Source organism: Mandrillus leucophaeus, unplaced genomic scaffold (assembly GCF_000951045.1).
Source record: "Mandrillus leucophaeus isolate KB7577 unplaced genomic scaffold, Mleu.le_1.0 Scaffold731, whole genome shotgun sequence".
Classification (NCBI taxonomy): domain Eukaryota; kingdom Metazoa; phylum Chordata; class Mammalia; order Primates; family Cercopithecidae; genus Mandrillus; species Mandrillus leucophaeus.
In genome coordinates, this window is record NW_012107931.1 from 726,094 (window position 1) to 744,763 (window position 18,670).

At 36.7% G+C, this 18,670-nt stretch overlaps 1 protein-coding gene across 1 annotated transcript in view; it reads right to left on the reverse strand.

Moving 5' to 3' along the window:
• TAB2 (TGF-beta activated kinase 1/MAP3K7 binding protein 2) overlaps positions 1-18,665 on the reverse strand; it is a 90,146-nt gene extending 71,481 nt beyond the window's left edge. Inside the window, exons 1-2 of the mRNA XM_011965661.1 lie at positions 18,586-18,665; positions 1,499-1,591 (exon numbers count right to left, since the gene is read on the reverse strand). The gene's annotated coding sequence lies outside the window, so the exon portion shown is untranslated. The remainder of the gene's footprint in view (positions 1-1,498; positions 1,592-18,585) is intronic.
• Between the last annotated feature and the right edge of the window lie 5 nt (positions 18,666-18,670).

Genomic DNA, 18,670 nt, shown 5'->3' on the forward strand with positions numbered 1-18,670 from the left:
TCTAACAAAAACCATAATTCTGAAGTAGCAATATGCATAAAATATATTTAGAGATATCAACTGTAAAGTAATCTGAAAATATCTGTGCTTTTTCTATTAGTAATAAAAAGATACAGGTACTGCTAATACTACTGTAGTCTGCTGCTTAAACTCTCATTAAAAGGAAATGCTAAATTTCAGTTCAAAGTTAATAAAAATATAAAGATGTCATTTTTTTTTTTTCTCATCTAAATGCATGCAGCCCTCTAAATTCTATCCCTGGATCCCTTTAGGGTCGTGCAGATTAAAACTACTCTATTAAACTCACCTGCTTCTATTTCCCAGCAGTCCCCACGCCCTTAGGAATCTGGGCAGGCTTGTCTGAACATGTTCAATCCACACTTTCCTTTCTTTGCTTACTATGCTACTGCCCTTGCTTAGAATGTTATGTCTTCAACTAGAGGCTTATCAAAATCTTAACTACCTCTTCAAAACCAATTCCAATTTCACCTTCTACTTGAATTATTTTTATCCTGCTTTAGCCCACATGGATCTTTTCCTAGAACTACTAATGTAGCTGTAGGTCAATGCTTTATGATTCAACATTTAATTATTTTCTTACATAGTTCTACTTCTGTGTCTCTACATGTAAGTTATAAGATCCCCGGAGACATGTGCTATGTGCTTATGTTTAGAACACTGCCTATACATAATGTAGGCACATATAAAGTACTCAGCAAGTGCCCCCAATAAATCAAGCACAGAAGATCATCTGTTTGGCAACTTTCAGCACCAGAAAATACATCAAGATAAGCCAAAAGTTCCACTAAGGAGTTAAAACAGACATAAATTATGCTTATAGTTCACCTCTATCAGAACCTAGATACTCCTATTTAATTAAGAACCCAGAAGCTTATTTACTAGGCAGCAATGAATTCCAAGTAATAAATCAAGGAAGGAGCACTAAAGTCAGCACGAGACAATAATTCATTCCAAACATATTGGTTAAGCACTACTACATGCCAGGCACTGTTCTAGAGTCTATGATTCAGTTCTCATATAGTAACTTAGTGCCAGGCCTTGGACTAGAACCTGGGGTTCCTGACTCATTCTGAAGCTCTGAAACAAAAAGTTATTTCCATCTTCCAGAAAAGGTTTACTATGCAGGGTAAAAGGGTGGGGAGGGGAGGAGGTGTTACTATTTCAGAAAGCAGCAAAGTATGTGAAACATTATAAAGAAATAGATTTGGAGGTATGAATATCTATATTTACCTACACACAATATATATAATATATTGTAAAATCTCTATAAAATCTCTAAAATAGATTTGGCGTAAGTTTCAATCATTTTATGTACTTACTACCTAACTATACTAGATGAATGAGGTGTTACTCTGCTTATTAATAGTTTAATCAGAAACACTTCATAAAATTGCATTTTTCTTCAAAGAACCCTGCCAAGTTGCTTCGTTTATTTGATATAAAAATAAAACACTAGGCCAGGTATAGTGGCTCATACCTGTAATCCCAACACTTTGGGAGGCCAAAGCAAGAGGATCACTTGAGCCAAGAAGTTCGAGACTAGCCTGTGCAACACAGCAAAACCTTGCCTCTACAAAAAAATTAGAAAAAAAATATTAGCCAGGCATGGTGGCTGGTGCCTGTAGTCCCAGCTACTTGAGAGGCTAAGGTGGGAGGTTAAGGCTGAGCCCAGGAAGTTAAGGCTTCAGTGAGCTATGATTGTATCACTGCCCTCCAGCCTGGGTGACAGAGTAATACACTGTTTCAAATATATGTATGTATGTGCATGTGTGTGTACATATATATATACACACACACACACACACAAACTTTTCTACCAATTTCCTGGAGGGTGGTGTGGTGGTAATGATGGTAGTAGGTATTATTCTAAATAATCTTAATCTTTTTTCCCTGGGGAAACAGACCAAAAGAGGATAATGAGAATGTGGGTAGGAAATGAGGAATCGGTCTCCACACATTTCAAGCTCTACTGCTGACTGTGACTAAAAAAAAATTACTTTTCCTAAAGGGAAGTTCTTAGACTAATAGCAATGGAATTCAGTGAGTGAGCGAGGGAGGGAGGCAGAAGGGAGGGGTGGGACTGCAGCAAGTAAACTAATAGCCTGACAATACTATGCTGGCAACCTAAAGCTATCTTGTCCAAAACTCAACTCACTGCCTCCTACTCACTAATGTATTTCTCTGTTAATTATAAATGACATGCTTCTAAAGCTAGAAACTTCAGAGTTCTCAATTCTTTTCCTCTCCACATATAATCAATGGCAAAGTGTCACTGATTACTCCCACAAAAATTTCTCTATTCCACCACAATCTCCTTGTTCAAGTATCTGTTACCTGGGCAATCACCTAACACCATAACCTCTTGTCTGACTGCTTGTTCTACTCTTAAAAAGTTTTTTTTTTTTTTTTAAGTGACAAGGTCTTGCTCTGTTTTCCAGGCTGGAGTGCTGTCGTGTAATCATAAATATGCAGCCTCAAACTCCTGGGCTCAAGCGATCCTCTCAACTCAGCCTCTTGAGTAGGTAGGACTACAGGCGCACCTTACCTGCAACGCTAGTTTTTTTATTTTTAGTAGAGATGGGATTTTGCTATGTTGCCCAGGCTGGTCTCAAACTCCTGGCTTCAGCAATCCTCTTGCCTCGGCCTCTCAAGCCACTGGTATTACAGGCCTCATGCCTGGCTAAGCCTTTCTAAACTGTATTCCACAGTGGTAACAAACTTGGCTAGCTTCCTAAAATACTGGCTGAATCATGTCACTTTCCTCCCTAAGAAAGGCAAGAGATTTTGTAGAGATAGGCTGTAGTGAGTTTCAGCAGAAGGTGTTGACACTGACGTAGGAAACAATGAAAAAAACAAACAAACAAACAAACAAACAAAAAAACGAAAAAAAGGCAAGAGAGAGGAGACCTGAGGATGAAGAACTTAAAGTCAGAAAAATTAGGCAGAGAAAATGCTGGGAAGAATAGTATCAAGAAAGCCAAATGAAGAGTTATAACAAAAATGATTATGAAGTTTAAAGTTTATTATTTTTATAATTTTATAGCAATAAATTTTCTATTAATAGCTTACATTTACTAAGTGCTAGGCAACTAGGTCAAATGACTTACAATGCATTCACTCATTTAATGCTCCCAATAATCATGTGAGGCAGGTACCTCTATATGAGACTCAGTTAACTACACAGTTCTGTCCTACTAGAAAAAGAATTATTTTATACAGTTCCCTTTCCTTAGTCTCTGAAATGCTTAATGCAAAGCACTTAAACATTCTTAATATGTTGGTGTCAACAATACACCAATACAAAGTTTATAAGAGAAAGACATTCTTCTTACAAACTTTACTAATTTGCCATGGACTAACACAACATATGTATCTGTACACACATATAGACATATAGACAGACACACACACACACACAATGGATCTGGAAATAAAAGAATATGTGGTTTTAAAAGTACTGAATCTCCTAATATTTAAATCTGCATTGGAATAATAAGGGCTAAGGGTATTTTTGTCTTGTAAAGCTCAAAAGTGAAAAGGTATATAAAAACACTGAAGAGAAACTTGGCCTATACATCTACCACCTACCTGAAAATGGGCAGAAGGACTGGGTAGAAGATAGTCAGATGAACATTCCTTTCTTTTAAAATGTGCACAAGAAATTTCCTAGCAGACATGCTATTATGGACTCAACTCTAAACCTAGCCAACTATTTGCAATGTGTACTCCATTCAACACAAGAAATCTGGGCCAAAGTTTAGATGAATTTGCAGAAATCCATTACCACTAGGGAAACGAGAAAAAAGAGAGGCAAAAATGTACGCCTCACTAATCGTGGGTTGGGGACGCTGCTATGTATGGGTGCAATCTCTAGGGGTGGAATGCTTGTTTGGAAGCATCAGAAAGACATTCAGCCACAACCTGTACTCCAGAATCCCAAAAACTCATTTAGTTTTGAAAACGATCAAGTTTACTAGCTTTAAACTCTAGTAGTCTGTGTCCACTCATTCACAAATATTCACTGAGCACTCAAGTGCCAAGGTATCATACTCATGCTATAAAAACCGACATTTAGTGGGAGAAACTGAAAGGTAAATAGATAATTAGAATACAACATGGTAATCTTGCAATGGGGGTAAATAAAACAAAGTGCTAGAAAGATATAAATTATCAATAAGGAAATATTATTGGAGCTAATAATCAGTTACAACAGAAAAAACGTGTGGCATTTTAAAAATTTTCCAAATTACATTAATTTAAAGTAAACATGGTCAGAGCGGGACTCAGAAGATATGTCTTTCTACAAATTCTCTGTGACTAAGACTGACCTGCTCCCTTTACTGATGTATTTCTGGCCTAAACCTCTCCTTGCTAGCTATTTTACATTCTTGTTTTTCATCTTTATTTTTCATTTATCTCTCTGGCTGTTTTTATCTGTAAGATAAATGTTGCCACAGAAAGTCATTCGGGCACTTAATAACAGCGTCAAACCCTTTCTTTCCACAACATGGAGTTACTTCCTTCTATAAAGATTTAGGGCAAAGCTCTAAAAATTAGTAAGACACTATTGGATGACCACTATTACAGCCATTTACCTATCAAATAAGTATGATTAAGTACATATTAAATATACATCCCCAAATCACCTCCCAATCCCATAATTTCTGTTGCATTTCATGTCACATACACAGCAGAACTAATCCAAATTTTCACAAAGCTCTTTCACATGTTAGAAGAGTCTGGCTTTTTGCTAATAAATCTGAAATTACAGTAACTAGACAGCAGTCACAGATATAGTTTTAAACAAATACCACTGTAACTTCTTTCACATCAACTCCACTGATACTCCCAAATTCATATTTTTAGTCTGAATTTCTTGCCTGAATTCCATTATACTGAATGAATTGCCTAGTTGATATCACCGGTTATATGTCTAAAAGGCATTTCAAAGTTAACATGTCCAAAAAAAAGGCTCCTGATTGCTCAGTCTAAACTTGCTACTTTACCATGCTCCCAAACTGAGTCAATGGCAACTCCATACTTTCAATTGCTTGCGCCAAAAATCTCTTGTCATCCTTGAATTCTCTCTTATGCCTCAGATCCAATTCATCAGCAATTCCTTCCCACACAGAGTTTGAAACATACCCAAAATCTGATCTGTTCTCACCCTTTCCTATTACTGTCCTGGTCCCAGCCACCATCCTCTCTTATCTAGAGTAAGACAATAATTTCTAATATATTTTCCCTATTTAAATCTTTGCTCTATCTCCAAAGTCTACTCCACATATAACAGAGTGAATATTTAAAAAGGTAAGTTACCACTAGTTAACCAGCTTAAAGAAGAAAAGCCATATGACCATATCAATTGATGTAGGAAAAAAAGCATTTGACAAAATTGAAGACCTACTCATGATAAAAACACTTAACAAACTAGGAATAAAAAGGGAATTTTCTCAACTTGATAAACAGCATCTACAAAAAACCTACAGCTAACATATACTTAATGGTGAAAGACTGAATGCTTTTCCACTAAGATCAGAAACAAGTTTGTCAGCTCCCACCACTATTATGAAACAGCATTGCAAGTAGCAGAGCAAGAAAAGGAAATAAAAGGCATACAGATTGTGAAGAAAAAAATGTAAATAACTGTCTCTATGCACAGGCACATCAGAAAACCCAAGGAATCTACAAAATAAACCTCCTAAAACTGGTAATTTAGTAAACTCTCAGAATCTAAGATCCACTCACAGAAATCAACCAACCATACTGCCACATATAAGACATGAACAATTGGAAATCAGAATTGAAAACACAGTATCACTTACAATTGTTCTAAAAAATATACATCTAGGTATAAATCTAACAAAATATGCATGGGATTTTTATGCTAGAAATGAAAAAATGCTGACAAAAGAAATAAAAGAATTAAATAAGAGACATACCATGTTCATGGATTGAAGACTCAACAAAATAAAAATATCAATTTCCCCAAAACTGACATTGTTATAGATTCTAAATTTCACATGGAAAGGAACTAGAATAGCTAAAGCAATTCTGAAAAGGGAGAATGAAGTTGGAGGAATTTCACTATCTAATTTTAAGACATTATATAGCTATAGTAATCAAACAGTGTGGTATTGGTGGAGGGACAGGCACAAAGATCAATGGAACAGAACAGAGAATCCAGAAATAGACCCTCACAATTATGACTATCTGATTTTTGACAAAGGTACAAAAGCAATTCAATAAAGGAAGGATAGTCTTTTTTCTTTGGGACCTAAGGTTAGCCAGTGTTCTCAGACTTGACAAGAAAGGCACAATCCATAAAAGAAAAAATGCATAAAATGAACTTCATCAAAGCTAATTCTCTTTCTGCTCTGCAAAAGACCCTGTTAAGAGAATATAAAGACATGCCACATACTAGGAGAAAGTATTTGTAAATCATGTATTCAACAAAGGACTTGGATCTAGAATGTGTAAAGAACTCTCTAAACTCAACAAGAAAACAAAACAATTCAATTAGAATATGAGCAAAAGGCTTGAACACATTTCACCACAGAGGATACGCAGACAGCAAAGAAGCACATGAAGATATGTTCAACATCATTAGCCATTAGGGATATGCAAATTAATGGTCACTATATACTATTAGACCGAGTGAAATAAGAAATACTGACAATACTAATGCTGGGGAAGATGCAGAGAAACTGTAGGTTTCTCACATACTGGGGGTGGGAACGTAAAATGGTACAGCTACTCTGGAAAAGTCTGGCAGTTTCTTACTTAAACATACATTTATCACACAACCCAACAACTGCACTCTTGGGAATGTATCCTACAGAGATGAAAACGTATTTTCACATAAAATCTTGTAAAAGCTGTTCACAGCAGTTTTATTTTTACAACCCAAAGTTGGAAATTCCAAAGTCAAATTGTGGTACATCCATATAACGGTAAAATCTGTAGCATTAAAAAGGAATGAACTATTGATACATGCAACAATTTGGAAGGATCTCAAGGGGATTATATTGAGTGAAAAAAAGCCCATCTCCAAAGGTAACATCATGTATGATTTCATTTATGTAATATTCTTGAAGTGACAATTACAGTGATAGAGAACAGAAGCAGATAAGTGGTTGCCAGGAGTTAAGGCTGGAAGGAAAGGTGAAACTTAAGGGGTAAAACAAAGGAGTCTCTTTATGATGAAACAGTTTTAAAACCTAATTGTGAAGGTCACATGAATTGATACATATACATAATAATGTTACAGAACCACACACATACAAATGCCAAGAAATAATGTTCTAAGAAGTGAGGGGGGAAAATACAAATTAGATTTTATCTTAAAGCCCTTTGGTGACTTCTTACCCCATCCTGAGTAAAACCTAAAGTCCTTATCACAATCCAAACACCCTACATGAACAGCATACAAAGTTGGGTATCATCTACCCTACTTCCTCCCTACAACCCCGCGCAGCTCCAATTATATTTGCCTTCCTGCTCTTAGAAGATGGCAAGCACATCCCACTTAAAGGCCACTGCATTTGCTACTGCCTCTATTTTCATTCATGTACCTGCTCAAATGTTATCTAGTCAGAGAAGCTTTCTCTATCTCCTCCATATAAAGTGAAGTCTTCCTCTTTCACCCTCCACAGAACCTTAAAATTAATAAACAGAACTCAAACGTCTTCCTCACCTGTTGCAACCCTGGTCTGTTATGTATTGGTGAGTATCACCATCACAACTATGCACCCAGGAACTCAAGCCAGGGCATGTGCGATCTTCACTGCTTTACTTCACATTCACTATTTCCTTCTCAAACACATTACCTATACTTCTTAATTACCCCATTATCAGTGCCTTAGTTCCGGTCCTAATCAACTCTCAAATAGATACTTATATGCCTGCCTCTTCCTCCCACGCCTGGCTCTTTTCTAAAGTATTTTGTGCACTACAGCCAGAGAATCTTTCTAGAATGTTAATTTAAGGACTTGTCTTCCATCATTTGAAGGATGAAGTCAAATCTCCTTTATGGAGTATACAGATATCTTAATGCTCTTTTTTCTAATTTTCCACCTCACTTTCAGCTAACCCACCACTGGTACCTAATGCACTGTAGAACTACTCACAGTTACAGTGTACATGTGGACCTTCCTACCTCCATCCTTCATGCATGGTGTTTCTCTGTCTAAAAAGACCTCTCTAACTGCAACCTGTAACTCTCTTCCTTGCCTATCTGATACACACTCAGATTAAGTGTCACTTTTCCTAGGAAGATTTCCCTGTCATATCCTTTCATCCTTTACTGAATAGGAGATACTGCCTAATCCTTATCCATAGGAAATACTACCTCCTATGGATTCCTAAAGTATTTTATGTTTAACCCTGTCACAGCATTTGTCACAGTATATCACATTTGTTTGTATATATGTCTCTTAAGGACAAGAACTATATCTTACACATCTGTCCACCCCTTTGACCTAGCAAAGTATAGGCACACAGCAGGAACTCAAAACTATTGGATAAGTAAGGCAGTTTGAATAATAAGGAATGTAGAGGCCGGGTGCAGTCACTCACGCCTGTAATCCCAGCACTCTGGGAGGCCGAGGCGGGCAGATCACGAGGTCAGGAGAGAGAGACCATCCTGGCTAACACAGTGAAACCCCGTCCCTATTAAACATACAAAAAATTAGCTGGGTGTGGTGGCATGCGTCCGTAGTCCCAGCTACTTGGGAGGCTGAGGCAGGAGAATTGCTTGAACCTGGGAGGTGGAGGGTGCAGTGAGCTGAGATTGCACTACTGCACTCCAGCCTAGGGGACAGAGCAGACTCCGTCTCAAACAAACAGAATGTAGAGATGAGACACAATGGAAGAATGAGTAAGGCAAGATTTCTTGGGTTAGACAGCTATTCTGCATAAGCATGTCATAGAGGACATATGAAACACGCTCTATGGAGTTTCTGTTCTTTTGATAATTTTATATTCTATAAAAGTTGATGTACTGATGAATAGCTTGGTTTGGTTAGGATCACCACTTCAATCTTCCCATGAACTAATTATCTTCAATAAGAGTACTTACTTCTTGTTCCACTTGTAAAATTACAGCAATGGCTGTGTCATCCTTTAAATGTATGGCATTGTTCATGAGGGGAAATATCTCATGAAGAGAATGAGTATGTCTCATGTAGGCCAAACAATTACCTTAGCTAGACAAATCTCAAAGGGCATTCAACATGTGTCAATGTACTTTTATACGCAAAAAAGCAGAATCGTCATATGTGGAAGTGGGAATTTTCTTCTGAAATCCCCATTTCCATGTGCTTATATTTCCATTTCCTATAAAATCACCCTAAGAGTGGCAAACAGTACTTCAGTCAAGTACAATTCAGGTACATGCTAAGCATAGGGTAAACAGTAACAGTTCCTCTCAACGCAAATTATAAAATATCTGTATTTCTAGCAACTTTTACTTGACATGGATCCCTTGGATGGTTCCTTGAGCACATTTTCTCACAATTCTAGTAACTACCTAACTGTGACACTTACATACATCTGCAACATACAGCTGCCTAACTTCTGAAGAGCAGACGCTCATGTTGTCAGGTCACTAATTGCCTTTTAAAAATTAACCAAGTTGCCAGGCTCAGTGGCATGCCATACATAGTCCTAACTACTCGGGAAGCTGAGGCAAGAGGATGGCTTGCGCCTAGGAACTGAGACCAGCCTGGGCAACATAACGAAACCCCCATTTCTAAATAAATAAATAATAACAGAAACCTACAACCAGGAAATGCTAGTATAAAAGAAAAGTGTAAAAGACAAAATAGTCCATAGGATATCAAGAATGTGGAAGCAAATATCTATATAATAGGCTTTATACCACAGATCTGAATATTAATATTTAAAGGGCAGTTTCTCCCAGTTAAATTTTTATGCAAGTATTAGCTTTGCTGAACATAAGATAAACTCTTGCAAACTACAAAAAAGCAAAATTAATTTGCTGACCTAATTATTACTGATATGAAGTGACCTATCCAAAAGGATTTGAAAATGTTAGGTTTTCTAAATAATGGCATTTCATCAAAACAAAAATAAAACTTCTGTGCATAATACTTGACTCTACATGTGATTTTTCCAACAGCAAAAGCTAAAAACCACTTAAAAAAACATGGCTGAGGCTGGGCGCGGTGGCTCACACCTGTAATCCCAGCACTTTGGGAGGCTGAGGCAGGTAGATCACCTGAGGTCAGGAGTTCGAGACCAGCCTGGCCAACATGGTGAAACCCCGTCTCTACTAAAAATACAAAAATCAGCAGGCATGGTAGTGGGTGCCTGTAATCCCAGCTACTCAGAAGACTGAGGCAGGAGAATTGCTTGAACCCAGGAGGCGGAGGCTGCAGTGAGCTGAGATTGTGCCACTGCACTCCAGCCTGGACAACAGAGCAAGATTCCATCTCAAAACACACACACACACACACACACACACACACACACACGGCTGAAAAGACCAACATGTACCTTACAATTCTTTCTGCCATGATAACATGTCATTTATCCAGTGATTAACGGTTCAATCTCCTATTTGCGCTTCTGGTTTTATTGTACAGATTGCACAAAAACTGCACATGTGTAAGATTAAAGAGTATTTATTACCTCTAGGCTAAGAGATTTCATGTATATACGTTACAGAATGTTCTAAGCCTATGAACTTAATAAAACGCAATGAGTTTTTTTGTTTTTTTTTTTGAGATGGGGTCTTGCTTTGTCACCCAGGCTAAAAATTTTTGTCTTAATCTACTGAGTAAACCAGTGTACCTGCTGTAGACTATTTTGCTGTAATGATCAGTATTGAATGCTATTTGTGTAACTAACATTTTAACACAATAATACCATTTGTTTACTCTTCCTGGTACTATAGTAATATAGATAACTTATTACCAAAATATAAATCCATTGCTATAATGTTAAAACAGACTGGGTGTGATAGCTCACACCTGTAATCCCAACATTTAAGTAGGAGGCCAAGGCAAGATGATTGCTTGAACCCAGGAGCTCCAAACCAGCCTAAGCAAAATAGGAAGAACTCTCCTCAACAAAAAATACAAAGTAAGCTAAGAGTTGTGGTGCGCATCTGTAATCCCAGCTACTCGGAAAGCTGAGGTGGGAGGATCGCTTGAGCCTGGGAGGTCAAGGCCTCAGTGAGCTGTGGTTGTGCCACTGCGGTCCAGCCTGGGCAACACAGCGAGACATTCCCTTAAAACATAAATATAATAGAAAAGTACACAGATCAAGTGGCACAAGTTTTGTAGTATTATATTAAACCTCATATTTGAGGTGTTTTCAAAAGCTTATCCATGCCAATTTTCTAATGCTTTTCCTACAAAGAACTATATTATAGATTTGTGGACTAATTTCAAATCAAAAATGCAGCTTTTCCCACAGGAATAGGTAAGAAAAATACAAATAATTAATAATCTGCATGTTTATTTTGTAGTTAAAAAAATAATGGTGATGTTCTGTTTGTTTCATCTTTGGTTTAAGGAGTTACAGTAAATTAAAAAGTATATAAATTCTTTTTCATTATATTTGTTGAAGAAAAATGGACAGATACCTTAAAGAAAAAACCTAACAAAGCAAAATTCCAAATGTAAAATTACTTCCCATTATTTAAACTACATATCCTAATGTAACTAGAACAAGAATTCACCTGTTCTATGAAAGGTAGGTAATACTATATCCATTTTTCTGAAGAAAACTCCTTGGCTCAGAGATTGTGAATGATGCCTAAAACCACATAGCTACAGTCAGCAACAGAACTCAGATTTGAACTTGGGCTCATACGGTTTTAAAGCCCAGAGCTTTTCTTATTATACTTCACTGACGTCCAACATGGTAAAGTTAAGATATTTAGTTAAAGCGGTGGGGGCTGAGAAGCTGACAAATTAACAAAGAGATCAACTCAAAATCAAAAGCAGTATTTTCCTAGCCTGGGCAACAAAGGGAGATCCTGTCTCTACAAAAAATTTTTAGAAATCAGCTGGGTGTAGTGGCGCACACTTGTTGTCCCTGCTACTCAGGAGGCTGAGGTGGGAAGAAGGCTTATGCCCAGGAGTTTGAGACTGCAGTGAGTTATGATTGTGTAACTGCACTCCAAAAAAAAAAAAAAAGGAATATTTTACACAGTTTAAAACCAGGTAAAGTCTCTTCTACCCCATGGCCCCAGTTCACACCAGAATTACTGCTTTTGTTGATTTCTCTGACTAAACAAAACTTGCCTGGCCTGAGGACAATGTTCTGCAAGGTCAAGTTGCTGAGTTCAAGTTTTCATCTGCATTAGCAAGTATTTTCTCTCATTGATGAGGAATGGAAAGTCACTCCCCTGAACTGCCACTGGCTCTATACTGATGAGCCAAGCAGTATCTTTGGCCTGCTTCACTGGCAAACCGACAGGAAGCAAACTTGTGATGTGCTCAATTTTGCTAACATTAAAAAGGTAAACATTAAGATATTAAAGGTCAAAAATAATTTTCCTTAATATCAATGTGAGAGTAAAACTTTAAGCTAAAATTCAAAATATGAATAATATTATTTAATGATTCAGATGATGGTTAATAAACTGGGGAATAAAAATTTACAGAGCAAAAATTACTCTTTCACACATACTTAAATACATTATTTTAGAAAAGTCTACTATTAACAATCGGCATTCACATATTTCTACCAAAATCTCTGCTAAAATCCCCATTCCTATACTCTTGCTGCTTCCTTCTCCCTCTCTCTCTGCAGGACCTTTCCAACCTCTACTTTATTATCTGGCTTCTGTGACTTGTACTAGGAGCACTGGTACTAGGCCGGTTTTTGTTTTTCTTGTTAAGTGAAACAAGAATTCCATTTTCTTTTAACAAGGCAATTAAAATACTACAAATTCTTATACTGCTCTTGTCTCTTGTACTTGTTGGAGGTAAATCAGACTTCCTTTCTGAAGCCACTCAAACTGACACCTTGTAGGAATTATTTCTGTCCTATAGTAGATGGTTGTTGTTCAAAACAAGCAAAGAAACAAAAAAATTACAAGAGTATAAAATGTTCAGTTGTATGTATTTCTATCTGATTTCTAAAATAGTAATGTGGCACACCAAATACTAAAATGAAATACTTTTCACCCTATTTGTTCATATTCAAATATAAAGCACACAATACATGCTTTGTCGGGAACTTTTTAAAAATTCAAGAAATATTTTGGGTAGAAGACTAAAAGCCTCAGAACTTGACAGAAGACTTAAGTTTGGGGAAAGCTAAAATTATTTTCTTTAGGTAGAGGATAACTTACAAAGAACACGAAAGAGTTGACTGGTACTAAGATTTAAGCATCTTAAGAATGGTTACTGTGAAGATGGGAGGTGGGTGCTGGTGGGACGTTTTCATTTTTCAGTGAAAACACCAATATTTCCTGCATCACAGGAAATATTGTAAGTAAATGACTAAGCTGTTTAATCCATAAAGCCAGGACAAATCTACACTTTCACTGAAATTATCTTAAAAAGATAAGGTAAACTTGTTCTTTAACAGTTAAGAGCAAATAATTATTCATGAATTTTCTTCTACTGTTTTAAAAACTGCTATATTACTTTTTCACTTTGATGCCAACATCATCATAGAAATAGGTTAATGAAGACTAATCTAGCTACAAATAATTGATTTCTTCCTCTCAATTTCTAGAATATTTTTTGAACTTCTGGCTAGATTCAAAAAATAGCATTTAAAAGACTTTGCATAATAATATCTTATTCAGTGCTTAAAATTAAAAGTAGAGATTCCAGTGCAGCCACTTTTCAGACTCAGGAGTTTACTACAAAAAGAGCTGTAATCTACAGAAAAATGATCACTAAGAACCATTCAACATTTAACACACAGTATTTCTTGAGCTCTTAACTACGGGCCAAGCCCTGAAAATAATGTGAAGTAAAGACTGAAAGGAAGACATGTTTTGCCCTTGAGGTGCTGTTTCGTGATCTTCCAGTCTAAACATGAAACTAAGTATTGCAACTTGCATGGTTATTCCACTTTTCCTCAAAAATCCCATTCACAATTTGAGTTATCTTTGCAAAAACATTCCTTAATAATTTATGTAACAGATTCTTTGAATTAACAAGTAAAATAATGACAAAAAGCAAACATTTACTCTATACTTACTATGTGCCAGGCACTGTACTAAATATTTTTAAAGTATTTACATGAATTGGAATTTTATACAATATTTGTTGTTTACTTGTTAAAATGCTGAGATCCAGCTCATCAACCTATTCAACAAGATATGACACAATGTTCCTTCACACAGAGGAAAACAAGCTCAGAGAAGCTAACGAATTGTAACTGGTCCCAAATCTAGTGGCCAAGCTAGTAAGTGGCAAAATCGTGATTCAAAATTCCAATTTTCTATCCAGCCATAAAACAGCTTTCTGAAGTACTAACAATAGGAAATCGCGGTTGAAACTCTAACTTTGAAGTACAAATATAATTGTGTTCTGAAATTTGAAGTGTATTCTTAAAGCAAAAATTTTATGTATGGGATAGGCTTTGCTTTTTGAAATCAAGAATAATACCCATTACACAGCTTTTAAAAAGATCAATAAGTAATGTTCATTCCCTAACTCCCTTTTCTGTTTTATTTTTCTGCACAGTACTGTTTTCTCCCAGGCATCTTACACTGTACTCATTTATTAAGTCTTTTACCACTAAATGTAAACTATATGAAAACAGCTATTTTTGTCTGTTCTTCAATACAGCACCTCCAGCATCTGGAAGAGTCCCTAGCACATAATAAGTGCTCAATAAATATTTTTGAAATGAAGAAAAGCTTGGCACACAGTAGGCATTCAATAAATATTAGTTCCTTTCCCTTTATTATGCAGGATATCACTCCCTGGGTATCATATTCTTAACTGGAATACATGATGAGAAATGAAATAAAATTTCTTACTAAAGTTTTACATTAAACATGAATAAGGCAAATCAAAAAGTCACATTCAGCAAAGCCTCATTTATGAAGCATAAAGGTAAGGGGGTGTATGTAAATTAAATTTTGAACAAATGCACTTTTAAGTGCCAAAACTTTAATCAATTTTCATAGACATCTTTTATTCATAGAAACATACACAATTTTACTTTGTGATAATTCTGACTTGGATGTCCTGAAACATTACTCGTCAGCTGACACTTCTCACTGTGCTCATTCCTTCAGGAATAGGAAATAAAGTAAACATATTCTGTAAAATAAGCCAATAAAAATCCAAGTAAAATGCATAACCTCAATGTAGGAGCTGTGTGATCATTATTCTGGCATCTTTTTCTTTTCTTAGGAGGCTGAATGAATGTAGGTAAAGTACCACTTGCTAGTAAACACGCTGTTTTGAGAGATGGGATACTTAGAAAAAGATAGCACCCTCTTAGCAATCTCTAATTCCTTAGTTTTATCAAGATCAAGTTTAGTGATTAACTAAAGAAAACATAAAAAGTATAACTCCTAAGAGTACTTACTCAGGTTTTTTAGCTTTCTGAGTAAGCAGCGTCCTTGATTTTTTAGGACCAGAATAATCAGAAACAAAACGTTAAAATACTTTAAGTATACTGGAAATATGAGTCAGAGGCAAAAACACATGAATATGCATACATTTAAATTCCATATAATTTCAATGTCTCCAAATTCTTATCATTTTAATACAGAGGGTTTTAAAGAAGATGACATATAGAGAGTGCCAGAACCTATGAAACGGCTCAGAGGCAATCTCCTTCGTACAGTTCAGCATGATCATTTTCCTGTGCTTGGCAGCCACCGCTGCCCACATCTCCACATTCCTAGCTGCCTAAAACTTTTCATCTAATTCTCTGCTAGCATCTTATCCTCTGTCTCTCTTCCTTATTACTGTTTTGCCCAATCTTCACATGTACCTCTGTTACTACCTCATAATCCTTCTATTCTAGAGAGACCCAATATTACATCAAATAAAGATGACATAAGTGAAACAAAGGGAAAGTGCTACTAGTGTTCTGGGTCACGGGAACCTGGCCAGAGAGAGATATAATGGAATTACAATTTCGATTTTTCAATTACAGTTTAATTTATGAACTTTATATATTGAAAAGATTATCAGGAACTTCCCCCAAAATATCTATAACAAGGCAAAAATTCTAACATATGATAAAAAATAAACTTTTAGTCTTGATCTGCTTATATAACTCAAAAAAAAAAATGCTGTTTTAGAAAACAGACATTCCTCAAGGACTTTTTTTGCAAGTAACTCATAAAGTAAAATAGCCTACATTATACTTACTTTTCAAAATGCAGTACGTTCACAGATACATATATGTACATTTCATTTTAAACAGTATTTTGTGAAAATAAATTTTCCTTACTGGGAAAACTACGGATGTAGAATAAACTATTTCTGCCAAGACACAAATGTAATAAGACATTTACCCAAGTGTAAGATGTTATTAACACTAAAGAAGCAATTCTCAATACTGACCTAAGTGGGGATCTGCTTACGTAACTGCGGAGTTTAAAAACCTCCTCATTTCATTAGGTGTTTGGGAGGCCGAGGCAGGTGGATCAGCTAAGGTCAGGAGTTCAAGGCCAGCCGGGCCATCATGGTGAAACCTCGTCTTTACTAAAAATACAAAAATTAGCCGGACGTGGTGGCGGGCGCCTGTAATCCCTGCTACTTGGGAGGCTGAGGTGGGAGAATAGCTTGACCGCAGGCGGAGGTTGCAATGAGTGAAGATCGCATCACTGCACTTACTCCAGCCTGGGCGACAGAGCGAGACTGTCTCAAAACAAAAACAAAAACAAACAAAAAAAAGAAAACAAAAACAAAATTAAAAAAAAAATTGTTTCCCAGTCTTAGCAATACCCTCAGCTGAAGGCAAGTGCTTTTTTCCATTAAATAGAGGACCAAGCGTAGGTGTGATTTCAATCTAATGGGATTAAGTTACAATTTATTTTTCAGAGAACACGTATTTGATGAGGTTCTCATTATTTTACCCACTTTTTAATGAGTCACTAAAGCACACGTTCTACTATGAAACAGTTAACTAAAGGGGATTCAATAGTAGCATTTCATTGGTGTCGTTAAGAGAATACTTTTAAACTCAGGAAAAGTTATTCGATGCACACAAGAGAAAAAAGAAATAATGGAGTATATGCAAGGGATAACTTATTCATCTATAATTGATATATTCAACTTTCAGTTTGATTCTTGAAAGATTTAAAACTTATGCACTCTCTATTAGAAACTGATTAGACTTATGGGGGAAAAACCCAAACAGAAGTTCTGAATCACTGGAATTTTTGTTCTATTTCCTGTTAACACATTGATAGTACCATCGTTCAACATATTCTTTCCATACATGTTTTTTTAAAAGCAGTAGAATCCTTAAACTAACTGTACCCTAATTTAGCCTATAGCTCAAGTATCTAACAATTCTTCCCATTGTTTCTAATTAAAATGCTTAGCCAAAGCATACAACAAAAGAAAAACAAGTCTTCCTTTATCACAAACTGCCATGGTTTCAAAATTTAAAGTTTCAAACCGTCAAAGTTTAAAATCGTGATTTCATTGTTACAAAGAATGTAAAGATATTTTTGAAAAGGTGTCAATACTCTGCTACTGTATGAAGAGTGTGGTAAGCAGAAGTGAAAAAACTAAAAGCAAATACTTTATTCCATGCCCACCAAATTTCCCGGCCAAATCTGGAATTGCATAATGATCATCATAATCTTTAGAGTATACTAAAGCGGAAACGAAATTCCTTTTCTAAAATGTGAATCAATCTGACCCCAAAATTAAGACACTTTACAAACTTACCTAAAACAGACAAAATGGATGCAAAATTATATTGCCGTACAGTTGCTCTGAATACGATCTTAGCGTTCAAGAACTTTCCAATGAATAAGGGCACTCAACAGCCTGCACTGGGGGCCTGAATTTCATGAACTACGGAGAAACCCCTGTGAAGCTGCAAATTCCCTCCACTCTCCTGGAAACCCCTCTCATCAGAAACATTTGAAGAATTTATCCACAACAATTAAGCTAACTTGAAGAATGGAAACCTAACATCTCAAATATACTATATATGGAATGAAACATGGCCAAACACATAAATACAAACTCACACGGTCTCTGACACTTTGGTGTACAACTCTGCCTGAACATCTCAGAGCATCAGCAACAGAAAGATCCACCTGTCACCTGTTAGGCAACGCCAAGAGACCCTTGCAGCCTCCCTGCCTCAACCACAATCGTACGGTTTGAGGTTGATGGGACAGAAAACTAGAAACATCCAGTGAGATCTAAGGGGCCACATAATCACAGCAAGGCTTGCCCCCCACTTCAAAGAGCTGCAGAAAATCAAGATCGGCAAGGGAACGATGTTCTCCCCCTCGCTCGACTCTCACATAACTGCCCCATGTCTCTCCCCCAAAACCCCCGCCCCTAAATCATCTTTAACTATACCTCGGCTCCCCAAAAGGAGATTTTTCCTCCCCCGCCCCCACCTCACACATGCCTGGGGGCGGGTCGGGGGCGCCGACGCAGGGAGGGGCCCTCCCCAGACCCTGGGGCCCTCCCCAGACCCTTGGGCCCTCCCCCAC